The sequence below is a fragment of the Octopus bimaculoides genome, chromosome 8 (genome assembly GCF_046866305.1).
Source record: "Octopus bimaculoides isolate indiv1 chromosome 8, ASM4686630v1, whole genome shotgun sequence".
Classification (NCBI taxonomy): Eukaryota; Metazoa; Mollusca; class Cephalopoda; order Octopoda; family Octopodidae; genus Octopus; species Octopus bimaculoides.
The window spans coordinates 96449200-96466699 of NC_142935.1; the positions used below are offsets into that span (position 1 = coordinate 96449200).

The 17500-nt window shown below is 37.6% G+C and overlaps 1 protein-coding gene across 4 annotated transcripts in view; it reads right to left on the reverse strand.

Annotated features, from left to right (window-relative positions):
- Positions 1 to 17500, reverse strand: part of LOC106877646 (kelch-like ECH-associated protein 1) — a 115277-nt gene that overhangs the window by 43062 nt on the left and 54715 nt on the right. Inside the window, exon 1 of one of the 4 annotated variants that reach the window (XM_089356847.1) lies at positions 4622 to 4728. The exons of 2 other annotated variants lie outside the window; for them this stretch is intronic. The gene's annotated coding sequence lies outside the window, so the exon portion shown is untranslated. Of the gene's footprint in view, positions 1 to 4184; positions 4729 to 17500 lie in introns of those variants that run through there. One more of the 4 variants, XM_014926593.3, reaches the window with a different exon arrangement.

Sequence of the window (17500 nt, forward strand, 5' to 3'; positions counted from 1 at the left end):
AATTTGGCTGCAATTTTTAAGCAGGTCAAGCAACCACATATAAATTCCCTCGGTGGCTCATAGCTTATTAGCTTATCTGCCATGACGAGTGTAGCAGCAACACCATCAATTATTAACATTATAAAAGCAGATTAACTAGACAGAAGTTAGAGGGTCCCAGATTAACAGGTGAAGCAGTAATAAAGGCTGTAGAAAGATCCACTGCAAAGCTTCAAATGCAGAATGTTAAAATTCTGAAGTCCCAAGTTTATATTCTCTTTTACTTGTTTCAGTCATTTGACTGTGGCCATGCAGGAGCACTCCACGTAAAAGCACCCTGTATACTCTGTAAAGTGGTTGGCATTAGGAAGGGCATCCAGTCTTAGAAACCATGCCAAATCAGACTGGAGTCTGGTGCAGCTTTCCATCTTACCAACTCTGGTCAAACCATCTAATTCATGCCAGCATGGACAAATGAGGATGATGACAGTGATCAATTACTTGACAAAGCATGGACAAACCAATTTTCTTTAACACCAAATCAATGTTTATCAAGAAGACAGACCTATGATCAAAAGGTAGTCAAGACATGACCATCCCATCAGCTTGTCAGAAATAACATAACCCAGAGTATATAATTCAAAATGCTCATTTTTATGAAGGTTGAGTATAATTTGAAGGAAATTTAGGCTGCTATTTCTAGCAGGTCAAATAACTGTATAGAGCAGGTATAGGCAAACTTTTTCAACCAATAGGCTATATGAGATACTGTTCATCAGGAATTGAGTCATAATGGAAGTAAGCAGGGCTATAGGTTGTCTGCAAGTGATATACAAAGTTCCTTGTGAGCACAAGACTAAGCAAGCATATTGAAGATGCATGGTCAGACAGAGTTTATTGAGACAGATTTTCTATGGCCAAATGCCCTTCGTATCATCTACACTTACCCATTTCCAAGCAAGGTGATATTTCCTCATGGCTAGACATAATTTTCATAGAGTATTGGAAATGGGCGACATTCATTTACGACAATCATGCACTGCTAAAACAAACAAACAATATATACACACATATACAACAAGCAGCCCTGCTTTCAATTTTTGTCTGAAAATTCATTCACGAAGCTTTTGTAGAAGGCTCTTGCCCATAGCGCCCTGCAATAGCACTAAACCTAGAACCATCTGGTTGGGAAGCAAACTTCTTGACCACACAATCATGCCAGACTTTCCATACTGGCATGGGTTGGTCAGTTTGAGAGGAGCTGGCAAGCCAGAGAACTGTACCAAGCTCCAGTTACCAATTTTGGCATAGTTTCTACAGTTAGATGCCCTTTCTAATGCCAACCACTTTACAGAATGTATTGGGTGCTTTATACATGACACCAGCACACGCAGTAATATGTGTGGACAAGAAAAAAACTTAGACCAAAGTAGTTAACAAAAGTAGCTATAAACAGAAGGCTAAGAGGGAGATATTGAAAGGCCTGACTACAAGGTCATCGGTTCAAACTTATCCTCAAAAGCTTATGCAATTTGCATAACAACCAAACATGGGTACTGCCTTAATTCCCAGTTGGCATAGCTTAGCATTTTGGAATAGAATTTGACTGTGATAAAAAAATTAAAAAATATGCTTTTTCTGACAACTCCTATGTATATTTCCAAACCTTACTCAACTGGTAATAATATATATTGAAACCCTGGCAGAGAATACTTTTTAAACAGGACTCCAGCTTGTTCAGACATTAGAAAAATCAAGGAAGTTTTCATGTAGCACAAATTAAATATAAATTATTTTGCGTCAATACGGGGGTGGTTTGCTTTCGAGGAAGAACACCAGATAATGGCATGGGTAATAACATGTACCAACGGAGTTCTTGCTATAAAATCAATGCAAAAATCTGGGAACAATATGTCCGCATTACATCATTTCATCTTTGCAAACTAATGCAATTTTAGATGTTTCAACTTGCACATCTGCAAAGTTTAAAATCAGAAATACATATTGCTGCAGACCACAAACAAACAAGAAATATTAGCTTTTTATAAATATATATCTCATTTAGATTTCCTGCGCGTAGATGCTGGGATGCGAGCGTAGAGTTAATCACGAAGGGAAATGAGGAAAATCGCGACGAAACGTATAGGAAATATGATAAAATTAGTCAAGATTACAAGAGGAAATGCTGATGTGAATGTAAGTGTGTGTACGTAAGCATACGTAAAGAGAAAGGAAAGAGCGCGTAGCTAACAGCTGACTGATTACTACTAAAGTATGAAAATGATGAGGAGTGCTCAACTCAACAAGTTGTGACAGCTTGATCACAGACACAAATTATTTTATTTTTTTTTAACACGAAAGCCAATACTAAAAATCTGTATTGTGTGAACATATTTTATGAATGTCAATAGCCATCGTGTTATGTACGTTTGTGGATATACAACGGTGCGCCGTGTGGGCAACCACAACCGTATAATAGCACTTTAGACTTTACATACACCCTCTCTCTCTTCTACACAATACAGTGTGTGTGTGTGAGTGAGTGTGTGTCTCAAAGTAGAAATGAGAGTTGCGAATCGTGGCGCAAATAAAAGATTCAAAGAATATTTAGATTACAAGCTCATGCAACAAAAGAAGTGTAAATGAAGAATGATTTCCCAAGAGTTCAGAGCAATGCAACACGTATCAATAAGGATATAAGACTAAACAGACATTAATTTTAGAGATCGGGTGTTATTTGGCAGCCGAAGACATCCAAGGAGGTGTTTATTGTCTAAAGCTGATCGTTAAAAGGAGAAAACTACATGACATGTAGTTATTATCCATTTTCTGGGTTGCTGAATGATAGTACCCTGCCGAGACAAGTACTGACAAATCACGTCATCTCGTTTCAAAAGAACTGGAATGACATGAAAGGAAAAGACTTAATGAAATCTTTCCAGAAACTTCCAAAAAGGGAATGTCTTTAACATCAAGACTGATAGCAATCACACACGCACGCATTCAAGTTCCTACCTCGTACACAATTTATTATTTTTAACTATAAAACAATTACGATGCAGTGATGACTAAAGTTTAAGGGTTTTCAACATGTTTCCTATAAGCCTTAACACTAATCGTCAAAAAAATCATGTAAAGTCCATCCCGTCTTCTTCATTTATTTCAAGAGATGTGACATTTTAAAGTGCGAAGTCTCTCTCTCTTCCTCTCAACACGAGGAAATTGACATTGACAATAATCAACGGTATAGACAATTATATAGAAATATGGAAGGAAAAGGAAAGAGTTAAATAACAGTTTAACGGAGACATCAAAAGCTTACTACATGCCAGTGATTTCATCTGGTTACCCGAGATACCCTAAACTGGGAAAAAGCGATTGACACTGCCCTTCGTTACCGGACCGATTAAATAGATAGATAAATAGATAAATAGACAGACAGAGACAGATAGATAGACAGACAGTCACATAGATAGATAGATAGGTAAATAGATAGATAGATAGATAGACAGACAGACAGTCACATGTATAGATAGATAGACAGTCACATGTATAGATAGATAGATAGACAGACACATGTATAGATAGATAGATAGGTAAATAGATAGATAGATAGATAGATAGACAGACAGATAGATAGATAGACAGACAGTCACATGTATAGATAGATAGATAGACAGTCACATGTATAGATAGATAGATAGACAGTCACATGTATAGATAGATAGATAGACAGAGGATTTAAAGCGAAAGAACTCACAAATATTAAACTATATATCGTGTGTATATGTGTGCGCGCGTGTATATATATATATATATGCATGCGTGGCACATTTCGTCTACTAGCTCGGATGTAAAAAGATATTAAAAATGCAAACATATCCCTACATCTTGTAAATTAATTACAAATGTTTAAATATTAAGAACATTACTTTGAATAAGAAAACAAGACTGTGTTTTTTGTTTTGTTTGTCGGGTTGTTTTTTTAATATTACATATGTACATTTGTATGTGTGCAAGCACATGAATAGTCATTACTATAAGCATAGTAGGAATATGTATGGTACGCTTAGTTGTAAATGTACATGTTGTAGGAGGAGGATACTGTCTGTGAGTATGGTAATGCAGCCTGCCAACGCAACTCTGCGAAGAGGAATTACTTTGAGAGAGAGAGAGAGAAAAGTATTTAACAGAGGAATACCTACCTTAAATAATTCATGACTAGACTTCGAGATGGAACTGGGGGGAGGGGGAAAGCCCAATTTAAAAGAGAACTGCTTTAGTTGAGGAGTGTTTAAGAAATCGAGCTATTGTTTCTGTTTTCGGTAGCAGTAATAATAATGATAATTATTATTATTTTAAATGTTTAAAGTCTGCTATCGAAACAGCGATAATAAATGTCACGGATATAGTTGCAGCGGGGATAGAAGAATAGACGAGGAAATGCGATAATGAGTCACCGTTACAACTTCCAGGTTAGCTTAATAATTGTTTACAGTCACATAACATTCTAAATATGTACTCCATAAACCACTTTGAAACAAACGGTCAATGCATGGCAACTACAAGCCATATGGAGGAATTACACAGATCGGTTATTATTAGAAGAAATATGTATAAATAAAGAGAAAATGTGGGTTACACTTTGCTGATCAGTAAACGTCACTGAGCATGCGTGGATATTGACATCCGACGACACCGGTTCATTCAACTTTTTTTTTCTTTTCTTTTTTTTCCTTTTTCTCATATTATTCAATAGCTTTTGGTCTCTGCAGTTTGAGATGTTTTACTTATATTATTTGCACTATTTGCACGTGACTAATGTGTCTGTATAAGTATATATATATGTGTGTGTGTGTGTATGCATGTATGTAATGTATATGTATGTATTTATGTGTGTGTATGTATGTAATGTATATGTAGTATATATATATGTATATGTGTGTGTTTATATATATGTGTGTGTGTGTATGCATGTATGTCATGTATATGTATGTATTTATGTGTGTGTGTATGTATGTAATGTATATGTAGTATATATATATATATATATATATTTGTATATGTGTGTGTTTATATATATGTGTGTGTGTATGCATGTATGTAATGTATATGAATGTATTGATGTGTGTGTGTGTATGTATGTAATGTATATGTAGTATATATATATATATATATATATATATATATATATATATATATATGTATATGTGTGTGTTTATATATATATGTGTGTGTGTATGTGTATGCATGTATGTAATGTATATGAATGTATTTATCTGTGTGTATGTAATGTATATGTAGTATATATATATATATATATATATATATATATGTATATGTGTGTGTTTATATATATATATGTGTGTGTGTATGCATGTATGTAATGTATATGAATGTATTTATCTGTGTGTATGTATGTAATGTATATGTAGTATATATACATATATGTGTGTTTATATATATATATATATATATATATGAGTGTGTGTATGTATATGTATATGTATATATATACATATATACTTACACATATACATGTACATATGTATATGCGTGTGCGCGCGCGCGTGCGTGTATGTGTGTGTGTGATCAGAAATTCTTCGGTATGTTAACGAAAGATATTTCGTGAATGTGTAAAAATAATTGAAATCTTACACTATGAAGCTTTATGAATTAAATGAACAAAAATTATGCACAAAAGCCGACTGACTTCTTGTTAACTCAAGTAGCTTTTCTAGGAGTCGACCGATTAAACCAGGTTTGGGGAAACCCCCGCTCGTGGGCGCAATTGCACCCGCGATTCCATTTTATTGCGCCCACAGGCTGGTATACTCGTATGTACAGAATATAGTAAATTTTTCAATTATAAAATTTATACAATATTCTTATGCCCATTTGCGACATAGGTCGCGTTTCCACTACGACTTAAAACAGTTAGACTCGAACAGAAAAATCGTCCGGTAATTACCATTTGAATGGAAATTTTGTTTTCACTATAAAACACATATTGCTAGGTTTGTACCACCCCCTTGAGACCCAACTACACTTTAGCTGAAAAATATAGAATACCTCATAAGTAATATAAATGTCCTAAATTCAGTGGTGGCGTTAATGCAGATGTTACGCGTTAATGCAGATGTTACGCGTAATTTAATGTGTTGAACTTATCTTTATTAATGTATATCGAATTATACATAAATATATACAAGATCTACACAGATTATAAGAGTTAGAACTTGTGATCAGCCCGCGGACCGTTATCTTTGGAAACTTTTGCCCGCCGCACAAGAAAGTTTCCCCACCCCTGGACTAAACAGACGCATCTAGGTTATTGCCAAGTATCTTTTATCTTTTAACTTTTACTTGTTCCAGTCATTAGAATACGGCCATGAAGGCTTTGGTCGAGCAAATCTACTCCTGCACCTATTTGTTTTTCCTAAGTCCGGTTCTTATTCTATCGGCCTCTTTTGCCCAACCACTAAGAAAGAAGGACGTAAGCAAACTAGCACCGGTTGTCAAGCGATGTGGGGATACTAACACACACACACACACACACATGCCGTTAATATTCGCCTTAAATTGTTAAAGATCAACAGCGACAGGAAAGACGAGCGAGAAGATTCCAGAGGGAGGATTTCTGAGGAGATAGGACTGGGTATGGTGGTTATAGTGGCTGAGTTGGTGGTGGGGAGTAGGTACAATAAGTATGATCACAAGTGGAGAGACGAATGGGTACCTGACGGATTAGTTCGCTCTGATCAGATAGCTCTGAGGAGCAGGGGCCATTATAGTAGCGATCGAAAAGACAAAAACAGCACGCCTGTGGATCAGAGGCCGAAATCTGCATTCAGATTAGGTGTCAGACCCAACCATACCAAGCTATCATTACCATCTAGTCAAAGATAATGGTAGGTAAGTAGTCACAGATATGCTCTAGGTTTGTGTGTGAGCGCACAGTAAAACCACTTAAAAAAGAGAAACTTCAAAATCATACTTCAATCTGATTTGCGGGTTTCCTTTTACAGGAACAGTCTCGGAGATGGTCTTTTAATTAGAGCCGCCTTAACAGCATTGTAGGCCCTCGGGAAAATCAATTCACTCGGCCCTATAGTATTTATTGACACCAACCCACCACATAGATCAGAATTGGGCCCTAGACTCGCGAGTTCCCTGGGCCATTTCTCAGTGTGCTCATGCATTAAGGCGGTAATTCCTCTAATATATAACCTGCAGTTCATATATTAAAAGTATATACAAATTTCACAAGAAAAAGAATTGACGAAAAAATCAGGAGAGCACTTCTTCCTTATCATACATCGTTTCTTAAATGACACAATTGTTTTTCGTTGGCCTTATAGCAGCAGAAATGGAAAAGATAGTACGAGGATGATTCTAATCTGTATTATATGTAGATGCAGCTTTCTAGATGGGGAACATAGAGATTGGCATTCTGTGATAATTACCGATATCAAGATTTGGGTTTATCAAGTATAAATGAAGACAATTTTTTCGTGCAATTTAGTTTTTTCTCATCAAAGTCGCATTACTTGAGCAACAGTTATTCAGCGACAGAAATGAAAAACATCTGATTCAATACTTAAACCGTTTTCTAACAATTATAATAGCTGGAAGAAAAAAAAGTGACAAAGTTTAGAAGATTACGTTTTTGTATTTCGTTTCTTAATGTGAACTCATGTGTTGAAACACATTTTGTTGTATCTTGGGGACGGTCATTATGCCAAAAATAAACACATGCACTGATTTTATTTCACTTCTGTTATTATTTGTCAATTGACTATTTAACCACTTAACTAATCAATCGTTTCGGTTAACCGTTCAATCAATCAGTCAATCAATCAATCAGTTAGGGTCTTTTTGAAAATCCTTTCGTCGCAAGTCGCAAACTCATCAATGACATGTCCTCCCTATTCCGAGTCTTTAACAAACTTAGTTGCTTGATCGAATGGTTAATCAAATAATCGATTAGTTAATTTGTTAAATGGTTAATAAATTGACTAATAATAATAAAAGAAGTGAACTAGAATAGTGCGTGTGCTTATTTTGGCATATGACCCTTCCGAGGTACAATGAAAATAAGTGACTAAGTACCCTGCAATAATTGTTGACTCTGCTGTTGGTGCAGCTTAATTTTCTTTATGTCTGCAATATGTAGTCATAAACTGCAGTTCCGTGGAACGATTTATACAATTCAGTGAATTGCCTGGAGCAAGAACTCTTGACTTCTATCAGTCGAAATGTCAAGGGTTTCTATAATTGTGCTACAGTCAGTCTTACGATGGAGCAAGCACCATGTTGAGTCAAATATCTGGATTCCAAACCAAAGTTAAAGAAGTTGCATCCTTTATTCCACTGCGCACATAATTTAATTTTGACTTTAATTACTGCAGTATGCTTCAATATTCATACCCAGTTGAACGTTAGCCCGCCGGCCGAAATGCTTAGCGGTAATTCGTCTGTCTTTACGTTCTGAGTTCAAATTCCGCCGAGGTCGACTTTGCCTTTCATCCTTTCGAGGTCGATAAATTAAGTACCAGTTACGTACTGAGATCGATCTAATCGACTGGCCCCCTCCCAAAATGTCGGGCCTTGTGCCTAGAGTAGAAAAGAATATTCCCACCCAGTTGTCTTACCCACCCCATCATACCCCCCACACACGATAAGCTTCCACACAGTTTCACTGCTTCTGTCAACCAAATTTCATTCGAAGAATTAACCAAATTGAACTAGTGTAGTGGTGATTCGAGACCGAATCGCTAGACACGCGGTCAGAAGCCACGACTTAACCACAATAGTTTCACGTGATTGGTCTAGTAAGCAACCAATAAGTTTCAAGCCGTGACGTGATTCAATTTACAAAATGTTGACGCAGCTGAGCGACATGTGTCAACTATTCTTGCCAGTCTGAGCGATATGCGCCTCCATTCTTGCCAGTAGACAGTTCCAGACATCTATGCAGATGGCCTAAGTTCGCACGCGCATGGGCCTGCGTGTGTGTGTGTGTGTTTATGTGTGTATGTGTGTTTGTGAGAGTGTGCTTATGATTGCGTGTGTGTGTGTGTCCTTGTGTCTTTGTTTGCCCCACAAATGGTGTGGGTGTATTTACCTCCCAGTAACTTAGCGGTTCTATAAGTGAGAACAATAGAATAAGAGCCAGGTTTTAAAAATTAAGTAGAAGGGTCTATTTTTTCGACCAAACCCTTCAATGCAGTGCCCCAGCATGGCCGCAGTTCAGTTACTGAAACATGCAAAAGATATGTCATGGTTCTCAATAAACTCCCAACTACCTTACAATTTTCAAGATAACTTTGGAATTTCTGCAAGTACTGCTCATCCAAAGAAATACACAAATGTAATCAAGATACGGAGGCACATGACTGAGTGGTTAGAGCAGCGGACTCGAGGTCGAGGGATCACAGGTTCGAATCTCAGACTGAGCAATGTGTGTGTTTATGAGCGAAACACCTAAGCTCCACGCGGCTCCGGCAGAAGGTAATGGCGAATTTCTGCTGACTCTTTCGCCACAACTTTCTCTCACTCTTTCGTCTTGCATCTAGCAGTTCACCTGTGACGGACCGGCGTCCCGTCCAGGTGAGGAACCTGTACGCCACTAAAACCGGGAAACCGGCCTTTATTAGTCAGGCATGGCTCGAGAAGGAACAAGCAACAATCAAGATAGGTAACGGCTTCTCATCTGATTCAGCTTTTTGTAAAAGTTATGAAAAACGTACGAGATAAGTTTAAGAATGTCTCGATTCAAACAAAGGAAGAATGAATCAACCAAGCTGCCTTAAAAGTGTAATGTAAACACAGAATAGAAACATTACAAGGAACGTAAAAGACAAAGAGGCTATAATGAATCATAGACGAGAAAAAGATTAGTTGATGCACGAAAGAAGTCTTCGTTAAATATTTTCTAGCATCCGGAGATTCTGTTATAAATAGAACAGATAAAAGATTTGGGTATTTAAAAAATGTTGTTGCCAAAATTAATGTTTTAGATCTAAAGTATTTTGACCACGCAGGTAAGATGAAATTAGAATTTTTGCAGGCACGTACAGAAGGAGACGTCAACTACGGTTGGACAGAAATGATTCAACAGTTTATTTTATTCAAAGACACGTGAGATGAGACAAGTGAGCATCACCATCTACTTCAGGGATCGGCGAACCGGGGTAAATTACCCCAAGCGGGGTAAAAAATGAAGTTCTTGTGGGTGATGAGGGCTCATAAGACATAACACTTTACTCTTTTACTTGTTTCAGTCATTTGACTGTGGCCATGCTGGAGCACCGCCTTTAGTCGAGCAAATCGACCCCAGGGCTTATTCTTTGGAAGCCTAGTACTTATTCTATCGGTTTCTTTTGCTGAACCACTAAGTTACGGGGACGTAAACACACCAGCATCGGTTGTCAAGCGATGTTGACGGGGACAAACACAGACACACAAACATATACACACACATACAAATATATGTATATATATATATATATACATATATACGCCGGGTTTTGTTCAGTTCCCGTCTACCAAATCCACTCACAAGGCTTTGGTCGGCCCGAGGCTGTAGTAGAAGACACTTGCCAAAGGTGCCACGCAGTGGGACTGAACCTGGAACCATGTGGTTGGTAAGCAAGCTACTTACCACACAGCCACTCCTGCGCCTACATAGACATAAGTAAAATTATATAACAAATGTTTTTCCTTGTTACGGCAGAAATTTCTCTTCTGGCAACGCTGCATCTGTCCAATGTAATGGACGTGTTTAGGAGACGTCACACCATATTTTATTGCATTTGTTTTATATTTTTTATATTTATATTTGTATTTTCCATATAAATAGATTCAATAAACCTCTTGAATTCAAAGAATCAATGATTTTCTTCCTTTCAAATGAATTGGGCAACGTCGGCGTAAATAGATTAGTTAGAAAGTTCCCCGACCCCTAATCTACTTCAGCCAGGGGCGTAGCCAGGTTCAAAAGTTCGAGGGAGCGCACAAGAAAAAAAAAAAAAAATTGCAAGTGTCTTCTGCTTTAGCCTTGGGCCGACCAAAATCTTGTGAGTGGATGAGATAAACGGAAACTAAAAGAACCCCCACCCTCATAGATAGACAGACAGACAGACAGACAGACAGATGTGTGTGTGTCTTTGTGTTTGTGTTTGTCCCCCACCACTGTCTGACAATCGGTGTTGGTGTGTTTACGTCCCCGTAAACTTAACGGTCCGGCAAAAGCGACCGATAAAATATTTACCAAGCTTTTAAAAAAACTAAGTTCTGTGGTTGATTGATTCGACTAAAAAAATTCTTCAAGGCGAAGCCCCAGAAGGGCCGCAGTCTTATGACCGAAACAAATGAAAGAAAGATAACGGAATTAAATACTGGGGGTAGTTTAAAAGGAATTCATAGAAAAGTTTGCATAGGGGCGGGCATGGCAGTGTAGTTAAAACACTCGCTTTGCAACCATGTGGTTCTGGGTTCGGTCCTATCACCGCTTCTCGAGCTCGGAAAGCAATCTTGTTTCACCATGCTGAACTTAACTTGAGGAATGAGACACACAAAGGGAGTAATCATCATCATCATCATCAACAAGCCCTGGACGTTATTGTCTCGAGTCCTATGGGTCACAGAGTCGGTCACCCGATTTCCATGGCGCGTAAAGCAATCGCAATCAGAACGTTTCCTCAGAACAGGATGCTAAGCAGATGATGATGATGATGATGATGATGATGATGATGATGATGATGATGATGTTGATGATGATGATGATGATGATGATTACTCCCTTTGTGCGTCTCATTCCTTAGACTCCTCATTAAACATTTACACCAGTGGTTCCCAACCTTTTCACTACCAAGGATCCTCTTTTATTTAAATGAGTTTTCCTACGGACCCCTTTTAATACGCTTATCTTTACACACACACACACACACACACACACACACACACACACATATCAAATGGATGTCTTATAAAACTATTCCGCACATACAATAACAGCCGTACCAACAATACAACACGCCTAGGAAAGATTAAACACAAACATTATTAATTAAACTACAACGAAGAAAGCACATTTACCTACGTACAATAACAGTATCGGTAAATTCGCCATGCTTGACCGCTAAATCTATAAGTTTTTTTTTTTATTCTTTCTGCTTATTTTCCCTTATTCCTTTCTGTTGAAGAGCGTAGACTCGAAACATAAGACTTTTTCATTTTCCCTGCTTGTTGTTCGTACACCTGTCTTCGCCTTTTCTATAAATTTCAACTATATATATACCAAATTTTGAATTTAGTTCACGGACCCTCAATAGTACCTTTGCGGACCACCAGGGATCCGTGGACCACAGATTGAGAACCACTGATAAACACGATAATTCCTTCCTTAACGTAAAAAATATGTAAAAAAATTGAATTCATTTTTTATTCCCTTCTTTTTCTACCACCATCAACTTACCAATGTTCAAACTTAACAGAAGCAGCTTTATCGATTTCCCAAGCCCGTGGGACGGTGGTTGCCAGGTCATGAGAAATGCCTCTCCTCGTTTACCGAGGAACTAGTTAATTTTTAAAAGAATGATCGTGTTTGTATGTTTAAACTTGAATCGAAACTAGCGTAATATAACTTTAGAGGGAATTGTTGATCAGTAAAAATAATTATATTTAATCGTGTGTGTGCGCCGACATGAATGTACATTAGATATCTCGGTCATAGGAAGGTGTTACTTTTATTAGGGAGAATGACGACCTTGTTAACGTAGGAAATTAAATGAGTTACAAAATATCGTGTGTTGAATAACCTAAACATGTTATCACTATGTGCGTCTCTCTCTCTCTCACACACACACTCACTCTCGCCCTCGAATAGACTAAACTAAACAATGAACCACTGAAATCTGAGCCTCGTTTGCATGAATTTGTCGAACGTAACATAACAACATCACACCACTTATTTCTCTTGGTTTCCTTTCAAAGTTTTTCTTTGACTTTAAAATAATTTAACAATGAACGTTTAAAGTTGCTGAAATAAACCCTAGTATATTATAGGACAGTGATCTCTTTTTTAAATCAGAATAAGCACTTTACTTCCTGATTTGTATTAAGACAGTTTCACTAGCGTCGCCTTTCTGTTTGCCGCCTCCGGACCCCACGAAAAACACATATTGCCTACAGCAGACCCCCAAAGTGCCGCCCCAACCGCTCCGCCCTCCAGCTACGCTAGTGGACAGTTTACCTAAGGTGTTTTGGAGATAGAGTGTCAGTCTCATAAGCTACATGTTAGACATTTCTGGTAAGAGTTAAGGATTTCCTAGCCATATCGCGGTTCACTTATCACGTGCTCAGTATGTCGCGGATTTTTCTGGCTAACATATGTAAATTTATATCGCGGACTCCTCAATATGTCCGGGTCTGCGACCGATAGATGTTTTTTATTTTTATTTTAGATTTTAATTATTTCCGTGGGAGTTTTTGGAACGCAACACCCGCGATATTCGAGGGATTACTGTATATAACTTTTGAAGGTAGATATTGCTAAGAAATTAAAAGAGTGAAAAAACGGAGTAAAGTCACGTGTAACTTGTATGAAAAGTCAATGCGATGTGTTGTGTTTTACAAAAGGACATTTTTATCTCTTTATGTTTCTTTTGTACGATACAATATGGCGGCGAACTGACAGGATGGTCAGCACGTAGGGCAAAATGCTTAGCGACATTTCTTTCGGCTCTTGACATTCTGAGTTCACCGAGGTCAACTTTGTCTTTCAAACCTTCGAAGTTGATAAAATAAAGTACCAGTCAAGTACTGGGGCCGCTGTAGTCGACTTGCTCCCTCCTCTCAAAATTTGTTGACTTTGAACCATGCAATCGACCGGAACCCTGCTGAGAAGGAATTATGCGATTTCAGTCATTTATATACGCCGTGGAAACAGGGTAGTTGGCCTTACGAGTCCGCGGGAAATCTGTGTATCTACTTTAAGTATGATATCACAGATTGCTATTGTGTACTAATACTGCCTCCGTCGCTCATAACGAATTATTGTTATTATTTAACTGCAGGATAGTCCTGGTCTAGCAGAACCTACGACCAAGAGTTTTCCACGTATTTCCATCGACTACAACATCCAATGAACGCATTCTTGCTTTATGATATAGGGTATAATATGGCTATTGTATCTAGCAAAACGAGTGACTCCATAGAAGAACCCTTGTTTGTGAAGATGGCTGTCAAAGTCTTATTGCTCATTGTGCATATTTCCAATGTTAAACCTGCTACGTGCTTCAACAGCAGTTATGCTAATGTTGACATCAGGAACCCAATACCATTCGTTACCGATTTATCAATCTGCCATTGATCATAATCAAGATTGCAATCTTCTCAAGGAAATATTCTAAAAATATATATCTATCTCAAAAATACTCTCATAATTAATTCCACTGATTCCGACAGCGAAATAATCGTCTGCAAACAATTCGTTTGCTTTTTGTTTTCTTTCGCTATTTAATGCAAGAATGGCCGTTGGCAGTTGGTTTTAATCAAATAAAACTTGTTAAATTTCTAGTATCTACGAAAAGCAGTCCCCAGAAATCAATCTATCAATTAAGAAAAAGTCATTAACAACCGGTTATTTTATTTTTGATATGCAATATAATTTTATACAAAATAAACAAACGAACGGTTCTATTTTACATTTTTTTTTACATCAGTACTTCAGATGCTTCACACATTTTCAGAAGAAATTAAGATATTCTAGTGCGCATGCGTACTACCTACGTACGCATATACGCATGTATGTATGTATGTATGTATGTATGTATGTATGTATGCATGTATGTATGTATGTATGTATCTATCTATCTATCTATCTATCTATCTATCTATCTATCTATGTGCGGTGTGTGTGTGAATGTTTCTATGAATGGATATGTGTATATATGTATGCGTGTATGCGTGTTTGTATGTATGCGCGTATGCATGTGTGTTAGTGTGAATGTATGTTTGTTTGGGCACATGCATGAATATATTTGTATGCATGCATGTATGTATCTGTGTATTATTCATGTATGTGTGTGTATATGCGTGTGTGTGTGTGTGTTTATGTATATGCGTATATTTGTGTGCGCGCTCGTCTTTAGGTTCGCGTGTCAACGCTTGACAACAGTAGTTGGTTTGTTTGCGTCCCTGTACGTAAATTCGTCGCAGAATTAGCATCAGACTACTGCTGCTGCTGCTGCTACTACTACTACTACTACTACTACTACTACTGCTGCTGCTGCTGCTGCTGCTGCTACTACTACTACTATTACAACTACTACTACTACTACTACTACTTTCACCACCACCACCACTACCATTACTACTACTACTACTACTACTACTACTACTACTACTACTACTACTAGTAGTAGTAGTTGTTGTTGTTGTTGTTGTTGCCATTTTTAAATGATCGAGATAGAATGGTATCGAGCCCAAAGCGTACTCGCCAACCCAACAAACAGCCATTCAGTTTTGTCGGTGATTCTCCTCTAAAAGATAAATAATAACTTGGCTATCACAAGTTCGATGAGAAACTCAATGGAATTAATCAAATCTCTCGGAGGAACTGATTACTGATAAACCTCGGTGTCAAACGATTAATTACTTTAGATTTCATCTAAAAATAGAACAATCATTTATTCTTTCACTTTGGTAATTAAGTAACATGATTCGTTATAGATTCTACAGAGATATGAAATTAATTTTCCGATGAGTAATAAGGTTCATTTCTCATCTGAGCGTATTTAGTCCCTTTTGTTTTCAACACATTCGTAGCAAATCTATAGAACTAACCGTTCTGCATGGAGGCGGAGAGGTTTCTAGTGCTAATTATTCCTGCGAGATAAACTGAGTTAAATAAAAGTCAAAGAAAACAAAATCTAAAGGAAAAATAATGAAACGATATCTCCAAGATATTTACAACTCAAGAAAATGCAATAACTGAATCGACTTGAAAATTAAGTCCCATCCCGTTTTCATTTTTATTACTAATTCTTATTATTCCCGATAAACGATTTGCAAGTAAATATCAAATTGATCACTTATTGAGTTCGTTCTTAGAATATTTCATATATTCTTGTTTGAAAGCCTCTCGGATAGTTCAGTTTGTGTTGACACATTTAGGAGGGGAAGGCGACGAGCTGAGAGAAATTAAGATATTCTAGTGCGCATGCGTACTACCTACGTACGCATATACGCATGTATGTATGTATGTATGTATGTATGTATGTATGTATGCATGTATGTATGTATGTATGTATGTATGTATGTATCTATCTATCTATCTATCTATGTGCGGTGTGTGTGTGAATGTTTCTATGAATGGATATGTGTATATATGTATGCGTGTATGCGTGTTTGTATGTATGCGCGTATGCATGTGTGTTAGCGCACCGGACAAAATGCTTGGCGCCGAGGTTAACGTTTCATGCCATAGATACAATAAGTACAAGTTGAACACTGGGGGCTGATGTAATCGACCAGCCCCTCCCATAAAAGCGCTGGACTTGTGCCAAAACTTGGAACCATATTTAAAGTAGGGAAGAGAATGGAATTGAAATTACTCAGACGTTTCTATCTTATTGTTTACTTTCACCAGGAAAATTCAGGCGTGGCTGTGTGGTAAGAAGCTTGCTTACCAACCACACGGACCCGGGTTCAGTCCCACTGCATGGCACCTTGGGCGTGTGTCTTTTACTATAGCCTCGGGCCGACCAAAGCTTTGTGAGTGGATTTGGTAGACGGAAACTGAAAGAAGCCCGTCGTATATACATATATGTGTGTGTCTGTATATATATATATATATATATATATGTATATATATATATATATATATATATATATATATATATATATATATATATATATAGGTTCAAAAAAAGGAAAAAGACAAAAAACCAACAACAAAAAAAACAACAACGTGAGGACATGATACAGATTGTGTTACTAGACGCTCGGGAAAGGAAAGAGAGAGAATATGACGTTTCGAGCGGAGCGCTTCGTCGGAAACAAGGAAAGTCCAAAGAAGGGGAAAACGGAGGATATATATATGTGTGTGTGTGTGTGTGTGTGTGTGTGTATGTATACGACGGGCTTCTTCCAGTTTCTGTCGACCAAATCCACTAACATGTGGTTTGGAAGCAAGTTTCTTACCACACACCCATGCTTGCGCCTAGGCAAGCATGTTTAATCCCTCAGAATATTGTCGTTCTCTACACGAACGCTCACTAATCTGCCGTTTCAAATTGTCGTATTTATACGATTCTAAAATCATTCGGCTAATAAGTACCATGAGGAGAGATAACAGAACGGCTGATCGTTCGAGTTACGTGATTGCTATCCTGTGTCTTAGATTAAGTTACCTGACTCTTCCATTCATGCGCGAGTGGCAACGAAAGGACTTTGACAAACATGGCTGACAGAAACTGCGAGATAAGCTGAGTAAAATAAAAGTCAAAGAAAA